This window comes from Sarcophilus harrisii, chromosome 1 (assembly GCF_902635505.1).
Source record: "Sarcophilus harrisii chromosome 1, mSarHar1.11, whole genome shotgun sequence".
NCBI classification, from domain to species: Eukaryota; Metazoa; Chordata; class Mammalia; order Dasyuromorphia; family Dasyuridae; genus Sarcophilus; species Sarcophilus harrisii.
In genome coordinates, this window is record NC_045426.1 from 427,902,230 (window position 1) to 427,914,441 (window position 12,212).

A 12,212-nucleotide genomic window follows, 5' to 3' on the forward strand; every position below is an offset into this window, starting at 1 on the left:
AAAGAGATAGGAAGGCTCACAACTTTAAAAAGTATTTTTGATAAATATTCTAAAATCTCTATTAGGAATGAGTCTCTTCAAATTTCATGTACCTTTTTAATAGGAAAGACAATTCCAATTTTGTGGAGAACCAAAATTCATTTGCCACAATTTAAATATATATATATTTCATTTCTCCAGTATCGTTTTCTAAATGTGATATAAATCAGAATTTTATTCTCTTACATCATTTAATAAATAATATTCTTTGCTCTTAGGAACAAAGTGTAATGTTCCCTATCTTTTTCTACTTTACATTAAAGAATTCAGATAGCCTTCTGATTTATCTTCTAGATTGACAACTTTATCAATCCAGAGGCTATTTCACTTGCCCCTTACAATGTTTATAAATGTTTCTCCATCTACATCCCTCTCCCATCCTTAAACCCATGTGATGTTTTTCCAAAAATAAATTAATCTTTGCAGCATTTGTTAATTTCTATCCATACAGTGCATAATGCTTCTTGAATTCTCTGCCTAGTCACTCATCTCCATCTGCTGGCTTAATTGGTAAAATGCAAGCTTATGCCCAATGTTCTTTCAATCTATCTTATTTCTAATAGAAGTTTCAAGTAGGAACTTAACTTCTCATGAAAAAGGAACACATTTTTCTTTTTCATGGATAAATGGTAAACTGAAACACACAAAATGACCATTTTAAGATAATTTAATGCACATTTAAGTCACAGTAACATGTCTGAAAGTATATTAAAATAATCAATTTAGAATCCATGTTTCTCTGACCTCTTTTGAACACACTTCACAATGTCAATACTACCTGCCCTTTTAGGATTATCTTAAAAGCTGACAGATGCCAACTTTTGGGAATATTTTTGCATTTAGTAGGAGCTTCTGGATCTTTGGCATATATTCTTGGCTGCTATGTGAGGCTTCTACTTTTCCACTTTGCCTCTGGGTATGTCAAATGCTTAGGTTATTAAAGATATACTATACATTCCCAGTACCTTCTTTTAAAATTCATGATTAATTTCACTGTAGCAGCACCTCTCCTTATGCAATAGCCATGTTCCTGAAAAGCTGTATATAAATCAAATTTTTTTTAAGTTATATTTTAAATGCATTATGGGAGCTCATTATTTAAATCAACTCGGGGTTGAATCCTTTTGTAATGCAAACATGAACCTGCCATTTTATCCATTTTCTAAATTTATATTTTCATATGTTCATTTTTTAAAAAATGGTAGTTATTGAGTGCCTACTATCTACAGAACAGCAATTCTCAAACTTTATAGTCTAGGATCTCTTAACATGCTTAAAAATTATTGAAAGCATTCCCTTCCCACAAGAAGTTTTGTTGATATTTGTTATATTAACAATAAAAATGTCCTAATATTATTATGAAAATAGTTTTGACCTACCAGACCCCTTCGAAGGATCAGGGTTAGAGACCACACTTTGAGAACAACTGTTCTACATTATTCAATATCAAAACAGTTACAAAGGTATCAGAGAAGTATAAAGAATATAAGATTCTGTTTTGACATGACAAAGTGATGGTCATGATATGTTTCAAGCATATGTGAAAAAAATTAACTCCAAGGAGTACCTCTGAGCTATTCCTAAGCTGCAACATTCCTATGCATTTTTATTTCAAATATAATGAGTGTCAATATTGATGTAGTCAAATTCTTACAGTTGGGCATCATTGGGGTCACCAAACAAAATTTAACATATCAGAATTAAAGATTTAAATTTGTGAAGATGATCTAAAAATAGTATGACTCTTAGCAACCTATTTTTTTTCCTGATCCTATTATTGTTTCTGCATAAGTAGAAAAGGACTATATGATATTAATGACCTCCACCTTACTCAGGTTCCTTATCATAAAATAAAGGTAATCTTGGGTTGGTTCTTTGTGGTGACCAATATAATGTAACTTCTTTGAGGTCCAAATCTTTTGAGTATACTCCTAGATGTATGTGTGTGTGTATGTGTGTGTGTGTGTGTGTGTGTGTGTGTGTGTGTGTGTATTTACTGTATTTACAAATAGTACACCTGCTAACTGGGCATAACAATAAAATATACACCTGTGGACGATGACCTTCAATGAAGTTTCCTCATTGCTACACTCTTATCTCTACTAACAGTCTCAATTTCACAACCCATAATGAGGTAATGTTAAAGGGGAAATCATACTAGCCCCTTTTGATGGCATACTTTCAAATTTGGTGAAAGGAAATGCATAATGAGGTTTTGTAAAATGTAGTGTTCTGATAGATTATAGATTAGTTGTGAATAATTAGGGTAATGAAGATCGGCAAGAAGATTAAAGCTTGTCTTGCCAGCATATAACCCCAGAGAGTTAGGGGTGGGGTTAGGGTTAGGCTAAAGGAGGCCTGCAAGCTTCTACACATTGCACTCCATACCTGCTGCCAGAGCTGTCCCCTTTCTCAGGAGAAAGAATAAAGACATTTTCTGATCTCTGACTCAGACTGCAGACTTTTGATGTTGGTGGTCACTGTCCCCCACATATCCTTATATCTGTATCTGAACTGTACTTTTGGACAACATCTTCATACTCTGCTGACTTCACTTTGACGAGCATCCTTACCTTCCTCAAACCTGTCTCCCTTCCCCCATTGCCTGGGAATTCACCAAAAATTATTCCTAAGGATACAAAAAATAGAAGTGGAGAAATCTGTCTTATCAATAACTTACTGTCACAGGTGATGACCAAATAGTTTGTTGCAAATTATTCTGACTCCATGAAACAATATTCTAACTCAGATTGTAAAATCATGCTATTTATCCCAAAAGACCAGTCTTGAATGATTTTATAAGAATTAGATGTATGTATGTGAATATGTGTGTGTGTGTGTGTGTGTGTGTGTGTGTGTGTGTGTGTACATGGTCTTTGTACAAAAGACAGCTTAAAAACAACAAACAGAAAGCCAGAAAATGAGGGGGGAAAGGAAAGGATGCACTGGGGGCTGAGGCTACCTGCTCTGGAACACAAGAAGACTTCATCAAATTGAATGAACATCCAAGTACTAGCTGTTGATGCAAATTGTGTCCCTTTGACTTTGGGGAGGAAATGATGGGGGTTAACCCTGAGAAACTTTCCTCTGGGAGAGGCTCACCCTCAGAGAATCAAGATAAGTGGTCTCATTCAGTTTGAAATCTTGGTCAGGTTGCACACTCTATTGAGTTGAAGATTAGTCTAGAACCACTCCTAGTAGCTTATTTAATTGGGCCTGATAGTCAGCTCAAACTGCTCCCCAGGCCCTAGGCTAAGATTTACTCATATAACCAGGGGTGGGTCAAACTATCTTCCCAAGAGTCCTAAATAGGATTATGATTGCCAAGGAAACTGTCTTGGCAAAGTTGCTCTGTTAGGACTTTTGCCCACTGGTAAAGATATTGTCTTCTCAGTGCCAATAAATCCCTTTTTGCCACACAGATTTTGGGTTTGCCAATTATTTCACGTTGGACCTTCCGGGATTCCCCACCCCAATTCTCACACCTCATCACAACTATCAGTGACCTCATCACTGTGACACTAATGCAAATAACAGGAGAAGATAATATACTGATTAACAAATAAACTCGTAATTACTTAACAGATGAAAATGGCCTTCCTTCCTCCAGAGGCTCCAGTCTTGACTGCAGAAGAGTTTTTCTATCATTCCTTAGATACCTCTTCACTCAGGAAGGTCACTCCAGCCCAGCCCTTTCCCCCTAGGGTCTCTTCCTCTAATTGCCTGGTTGTTCCCAGAGTCCCAGGGTAAAAAGAAGGCCCATGCCAACCCTAGGATCACATTCCTCTCCAGGCCATAGTCCTCAGGCTCCACAGACCTTTTTCTACAACTTCAGTGCACTGTCACCTCTAAGGCCAGTTTTACATGGAGCCTTTTATCTTTAGAAAAGTAAACCCCAGGTGGGCAGGGACTTTTTGTTTGTATCTGTATTCCCTGAGGCTTAGCACAATACTTGACAAATAGTAAGTGCTTAATAAATATTTATTGATTTGACTGAAAAAAGAAACCAGTGGAGACAGAAATGGCCAAAGTTTTTGTAATAAAGGTCTAGAATATTTTATAGGAAGGAATCCAATTGTCCTCTGTCTATAAGCATTTATTAAGAGCCTATTACTCTATCTATCAGAAGGTGCTAAGTACTAGAATTACAAAGACAAAAATAAAACATCCTTACCTTCAGTTTTCAATCAATCAACAAACATTTATTAAACGCTTTTAAAGTCCTAGACATTGTGCCAAGGGATGGGGAGACCAAAAGAAGCAAAAAATAGTCCCTGCTCTTTAGAAGTTTATAATCTAGTGGGAGGAGACAACATGCAAACAAATATATGAAAAACAGGCTATATGGAAGATTAGTAAGAAATAATTAACAGAAGGAAGGCACTAGAATTAAAGGGGAATGCTTCTTGTGCAAAACAGAATTTTAGATGGTACCTAAAGGAAGCCCAGGAGGTCACTAGTCAGATTAGAGGAGGGAAAGCAATCTAGGCATGGGGAACAGCCAACAAAAATAACCAGAGCTGAGAGAATTATGAAAAAGTCAGGAAGCTTTTCTCCCTGGATTGAAGAATGTATTTTGGATACTAAGACTAGAAAGGTAGAAGGGGGCTAGGATTTAAAAAGCTTTGAATGCCAAACAGAGCATTTTATATTTGTTCCTGGAGGCAAAAAAAAAAAAAAAAAAAAAAAAAGGCGCTGGAGTTTATTGAGTAGGGAGATGACATGATGGGATCTATATTTTGGGAAAATCACTTTAGTGACTGGATGGAGGATGGACTGGAGTGGACAATATCTGAGGCAGAGAAAACCACCAGTAGGCTTCTGTAATCATCAACATGAGGTGATGAGGGCCTACACTAGAGTAGTGTCAGAGTCAGCAAGAAGGGGGGTAGCCATTAACAGACACATACACAAAAACATGTGTGTATACATATGCACAAAATAATTATAATGTAATTTTGTGAGGGATGGGGAAATAGAAAAGGCACTAGAAGCTGGGGGGCTAAGAAAGGCCTCACATAGTAGGTGGCATGGAATCTGAACTTTGAAGGAAATTAGGGATTCTGTGAGGTGGCAGTTAAGGAGGGAGACATTTCAGAGATGGCACAAAGTAAATGCAGAAAGGAAGAATGTAAGAGAGAAGAACAAAGCAAAGGGTTAAGAGATGGGGGTTAACCAAGGGCTGACAATCTTTTAGCAGTAAAGACCCTTTTCTTTTTAGTGAGGGTGGAGGAGGGAGGAGAAGGAGCAGTTTCACAAGGGGAGAAGGAAATTTGCACTTGCTGCCAAATGAGAGCAGGGGGAGTAGTGTGAACTAATAATGCAGACAAGGGTGTTAAAGTGGCAAGCAGTAAATGAGAATTGGCCTGGGGCACCCTTTGACATACATGGAGTGTGCCTACACCAGCATTAACTGAGAAATATGTGTTCTTTGTTTTTCCAGGTTTTCCCCCTAGCCAAATAGTTTATCTAGATGATAGATTTTTAAATGAATTTCATTTATTGTATTCTTGAAAATATTGGCAAAGGAGAACTAGGAGAACAATATATACAGTGACTTAAATGATTTAAATGAAAGTCATAGCTTAGGGCAACTGAACTCAGGGTAATTTTAATGACCAGTTCTGGTACTTGAGAACAGGTAAAACACTTTCTTCTTCCTAGTACATGCAGAAGGTGAAGAAAGAAGAAAGGGGAACAGAAGCATGGATAAACTGTCAGGTGAATTCTTTTTTTTTTTTTTTTTAATTTCATAGCTTTTTATTTACGTTATGGGTAATTTTACAACATTGACAATTGCCAAACCTTTTGTTCCAATTTTTCCCCTCCTTCCCCTGTCAGGTGAACTCAATCGGTTAGTCAGTTTTCTTAGGGATGTGTATGTTGTTTTGCTGTAGGGTAGGATAAAATAGGGAGAACTGAAGAAATTAATGTCTCATGGGGTTAATATACTACGATGAGGGGGGGGGGGAGGAAGTATTATTAAAACATAAAACAAAAACTGAAAACTACTAGAAAATGGGTAGAGTAGCATATGGATACTTTGCCTTGCCAAAGAACACCTAACTCTCCCTCTATTTAATGATGAACACTACCAAGATTTTGGAACACACTAGTACCATAGAATCTGCTCAGAAAATTCAACCCTTCAATTGCAGTGGAAATATTGTATAGATTCTGGTTTCTGCTTTGAAGAACTTAAATTCTATTTTCTAGTTTAATTCATGCATTTTAAATGTTGAAAGCTCTTAGAAACTTACCAATAAATATTTTCCCCTCTAAGACAATGATATCTCCAAAATGATAATGAATTACTTATTTTAAGAATAATTTTACTTTATCATGATTCTTAAATGATCTTTTATTTAAAATGCAATGTTGCAGCCCCTTTTTACTTACAGCTTTCACAGAAGGTAACAAATACTTCTCTTGATCATATTCTATTTTCAAAGACTTCTCTTTTGGATTCACAGTTCAGGGTAATTCGGATCTAATTTCCTGAACAGTGACAGAAAAATAATTCCTTAGAGCAAAAAGGCAAATTCTAAAGATTGCAGGTAGAGATATTTTGAATTATAGCTTCTGTTAGATTAGGAATAGGGTTGTTAGATGCTCCACTTTTAATAAGAGTACCACATCAATCTTTTTAAAACCAAACACAAGCAATTTTGCTTGGTACATTTTAGTAGAACAAGGAGTCACTTCTTTCACTAAAGAAAAGGTTTATATTCTGCTCAGTATATAGAATATGAAGGCTTTGTTGTCCATATCAGGTTTTTTTCACTAACTATTGTGCAGAAAATAATTACATCAAAATGATATTATTATAGTAACTTTTAGAGAAAAGGATCATGTTCTGGAAGGGCCTTCAAAAATCATCTATCCAACACCACAGATGAGGAAAAGGAGTCTGGCCCTAGAAAGGTTAAATGACCTGCTGGGATACTTAAGTCCTATAACCCCAAATTCAGCATTTTTTGCATTACTTTCCACCGTCCAACAATCTCTATGAGAATTATGTCTTAAAATCCCTTTTACCTGTTAGCCAACTTAACATGCATAAGTATTTAAAAAGTCAAACTGAATTTTCAGTTTTAATGTATTATATGTTTAAGCAAAAAAAAAAAAAATAACTCAGAGAACATTGTACACAGCAAGAAGATTATGCAATGATCAACTCTCAATGGCATGGCTCTTTTCAACAATGAGGTGGTTCAGACCAATTCCAACAGACTTGTAATGGAGAGAACCATCTGCATCCAGAAAAAGAACTATGGGGACTGAAAGGATCAGAATATAATATTTTCACCTTTTTTGTTATTGTTTGCTTGCTTTTTGTTTTCTCATTTTTTCCCTTTTTTGATCTGATTCTTCTTGGGCAGCATGTTAAATGTGTAAACATATATAGAAGAATTGTACATGTTTAAAAAATAGTGGATTACTTACTATCTGGGGAGGGGGGTAGGAGGAAGGAAGAGAGAAAAATTTGAACCACAAGGTTTTTCAAGGGTGAATGCTGAAAACTATTTTTGTATGTATTTTGAAAATTAAAAGCTATTATTAAAAATAGCTCTGAATAAGCAAAGGATTATAATTCTTGGAACAACAAATTAATTGAAAATGTAATAAGATTATAATAGCCTTGGTATCTAGCCACTATACTATTTTAACAAAATTGGCAAAGCTTTTAATGAAGTATAAAAAAATTAATCAACAATCCTATTTAAGATTTTGATATTTGTAAGGTTATTAAATCAAATAGGCAGAAAATTGTTTTTGCTTCATAGTGTAAATTAGTAATTTTAGGAGGAAAAAAATTCTCAAATAATGTCATCATAATGAACTGTAACACTCAAAAACAATCATGTGTATGGAATCACAAAATATAAAACAAGTAAATTTAACTAGAGATTATCCATTCAAACTCATATAAGAATAGGAATTCCTTCTACAACACAAGTAATGAGAAAGTAGTCATTCAATCTCTAATCTCTCCTCAATGTTGTCCTATTAAAAGAAACTGCCTTCCTCTTGAGGCAGCCCAGGACACTCCTAAGTAATATATAATTGTTTAAAAAAATTTCTGCATCCTGAGCTAAATCCTGAGCCCCTGTAATTTTGAAATTGATCCTATGGAATTTTATTCTATAGAAAACTGCCCCCAAACTCTAGCTACAGGGAATATATCTTGAATTTTTTTTGTAAAAACCATGCACTGTACTATGTGGGGGAGGGGGGAAATTCTATCTTAATTAGAAGTTACCAAAGTACTGAGATAAGACTATTTGTTAATATTTGTTTATATATGAAAATGAACTTAAATTATTAAAACAGCTGGTGGCTGCTGGAGTCAGGAAGACCTGAACTGAGTATAAATCCAGCTTCAGATAACTTCTCAGCTGTGTGACACTAGGCAAGTCACCTAACCTCTAATTGCCTGACAAAAGGATCCACTGGATCCCCTGGAGAAGAAATGGCAACATTCCAGTATCTTTGCCAAGAAAATCCTATGGATAGTTGGTCCATGAACAATCAGACATAATTAAATGAATTAACAACAACGATGCTTATATTACTAAGAAGAAATTTTAATATATTTGATTAACCTGCCCAAAAAAGGTTCAACAAAGAAAACAATTCAATACTACTAAATTGTTTTGTTGGCTTCTCTAGAAAGTAAAAAATAAATAGCATTTACCAGACAACAGTTTGCCAAGAAAGGGACATACCTAATACCTGGATACATAAATATCAACTCCTGAGAGCCAAAAAGAATTTGCAGACTTTGGAATAAGCCTCCCCTGCAGCACTGTAACAAAGATTAAGTTAAATGTACAGTACTCTCTTTAACACCAAAAGCAAACAGTATAAATGAGATCAAGAATTTCTTGTTGTCCATTACCTTAGGAAAAAATCAGAGATGCTTTGTGAAGTGATATTTGGTGGCAATGATTTTTTTGTTGTTGTTGAAGGATTAGAAATTAACTTGCAAAAAAGTATTTAACTGAAAAAATTTGAAGAAATTCATGTTGTATTACCCATATACACAACATCTGCAACTGCATTTGTAGCTATAGATATTCAACACCACTGATGCTCATAAGGATGAACTCATATCAGAACAGTCATACAGATATAAATTATTTTCAACATATTCAGTTTAAGAAGACAGGAAAGTATTTTATACAGATTTCAATCAAAGTTAAAACAAAATTGTTGTGGCATTTTAAATTCTTTATAAAACGATCTCAAATAGTTAATGGATGTTGCTTCTGTTAATATCATTTAATGTAGCCACTCGTCAATTAAAATGTAGCTGATTGAAGACAGCAAATATTAAGACCATATTATATGTTGTGTCCTTGGCACTAGAGGAGATTGAAACTTTAGAAAAGACTTGTCATGTCCTTAAAGAAACTAAATCAAGTTTGGGGATATGACACATATATAGATAATTATCATATGAGGAATATTAGGATATAATGAAAAGGTCTTTGAAGATGGAGTTTTGGGAAAAAATGGTTTTGAATCCTGGCTTTAACACTTAGTAAATGTGTGACTATGGGTAATTATGTCACTTAACCTCTTTTGAGTTTCAGTTTCATTCATCAATAAACTAGGAATAATGATATCTAAACTACCTATGTGATGATAAAAAGATTTTGCAAACCTTAAAGCACTATATAAATGTGAATAATCATTACTTTTAGACTCAATCTCATATATGTGAGAACTCCTTCTACTAATACAGGCTGCAGCCCCTCTAGAGCTCACTGAGGGGTCTTCAAGAGATGCTAGGCCAAAATGGGTCATTGTTATATAGTCTACCTGGTAGTGAACTGCTTAGACTTTGGCTAAATTGTTCCTTGGGTGATAAATATCCATACTATAGCTGAGCCTATACTCAAATTCTTTCTGTCTTAGTAGGCTCTGACATAATTTTTGTTCCAGTGGACTAGTCTTTGAGAATCTAGTTCATTTCTACATCATGAAGAAGCATGAAGGATGTTATAATAATAGAAATAATGTGATAAGCACATCAGAGAATTACAAAACAACATCATATGAGGTTAGAGAAGTAGTATCAAGAGAAATTTCATTAAGAGGGAGTATTTGAATTGAAATTTAAAGGTTGGTATTCTAATAAGAATCTTTTTATTTTCTGAGGAGAGAACCAATAGGACTCAACAAGCTCCTATTATACCCACATAACCCTCTTCCTGTCTGATATTTCTTTTTCTACCCCTTTTCTATAGCTTCCTATATATGGATTTTTCCATCTAGCTTCAAGTTTTACTCAACTGGGCTTCATTGGCTACTTTCTAGCATCTCTTTGCCAACAAAATCAAGATGAAAAATCAATCATACTGTCTTTCTATAAAGCCCTTTCCCGTTATATAAAACCAATGTTTTATCTGTATCACAAAACTGCAAAGAAGGTTTTAATCCCAGATGTGTGAATTTTACTAGTAACAGAAAACTGCTGAAGATTTTTTTTAGACGAGGAGTAGAGAATCAGACCTCTCTACAAGCAAGAATAGCTTGACAAAGCTAAGGAGGGAGGGAGAAGACAGTAGATTCAAGATCTTATCAGGAAACTATGTGAATAGTCCATAGAAGTGGGAAAGACAGATCCACTAACATAATATTGGTGGAAGAATGAATTAGCCTCACTATTCTGCAAAATAATTTGGAACTAAGATAAAAAACAGACTATATATATATATATATATATATATATATATATATATATATATATATATATTTATTTATAAAAATTTTTTTTTCTTTTTATCTTATTTAGTTTAAGACAGGAAAATATTTTTTGCAGAGTTCAATCAAAGTTGTCTCAACAGACATATTTTGATGTCCACCAACCTACTGATCTATCAATTGATAAACAGACACATATACATGCACACACATAGACATAAAGTTCATGTACACATTACACATAGATGTAAAACTGTATACACATGCATGTATAATATATCCATGTGTGTGTTTACACACATGCACACCAAATATTCAGAAAATAACTTTTTATGGTAGTAGGATCCTAATCCTGTTTTCAGAATAAAGTAGGCCTATTTGAAAATAAAGAATGGCTGAACAAATATATATGAATATAATAGAATAACAATGCTGGAAGAAGCACTAAATATGACAATTTGGAGAACTGGGGGAAGTCTTATAGGAATTGATACATAGTAAAATAAGCAGAACCAAAAAAATATATAGCAATGCGAGCCCAACAATGAAAAGAGAAACAATGCTAAAAGTTATCAAAATTCAGGTCATTGCAATAGCCAGTCACCTACAGGTGATTAATGATAAAATGTACTTTCTCCTCTCTGTAAAGAGAGATGGAATATAGGAACTTATTGAAGATAAACTAACAGATATGTGTTTATTTATTTGACTTCATTCTATTTCTTTATTATAAGGGAGGGTTTTATTGGAGGTAAGAAGTTATTGATAATGTGACAGTGATGTAAATGAATATAAATAATAGAAAGGAAAATAAAAAGCTCTCATACTAGTATGGTAGGAGTGAGATTAGAAAGGAGAATAAAAACTTAAGAGAATAATTCCAGACTATAATTATTCCAGACTATAGTTGGGGCTAAGATAAGATTCAGAACATTTATCTGAAATGTTATAGAGAAAAAAGAAAAAAAAAGGAAAACAAAATATTTAAATACATGTAGAAAGTCATCTGATTCCTATAGAATATCATCTATCATGAAATGGGATTTAGTATAAAGTTCTTCTTAAATCTCATCTTATAGTGTTTATTACTAGAAATACTTTGTTTATCACACTGTTTAACCTTTGAATCCATGCTGAAGAATTGTATCACAGACTATTTTTATAAGTTTCTGACGTATTAAGAAAAAGATTAGGAAGCACCAAGAATTTAAGCTTTTATAAGAAAATCAATAAAGGAGGAGACTATAATAGAAAAAAAAATAAACTTAAGAAATTTCAATTAAATATTTAAGGCATTTTGTTTAAAAAGAGTGAAGTAGAGAGTCCAAGGCATTTTTGGAGGTTGGTTACATGTAGCAGGAGGAAAGAACTATGATTAATATAACAATTGGAATAAGACACCCATTCAGGAATCTATGCATAAATTTTATTTATCAAAAAAAAAATCTGTTGATTTAAAT

The 12,212-nt window shown here is 34.0% G+C and overlaps 1 protein-coding gene across 4 annotated transcripts in view; it reads right to left on the bottom strand.

Moving 5' to 3' along the window:
* The window catches only part of PIGN (phosphatidylinositol glycan anchor biosynthesis class N), a 194,825-nt gene that overhangs the window by 99,121 nt on the left and 83,492 nt on the right, over window positions 1-12,212 (bottom strand). The window lies entirely within an intron of this gene.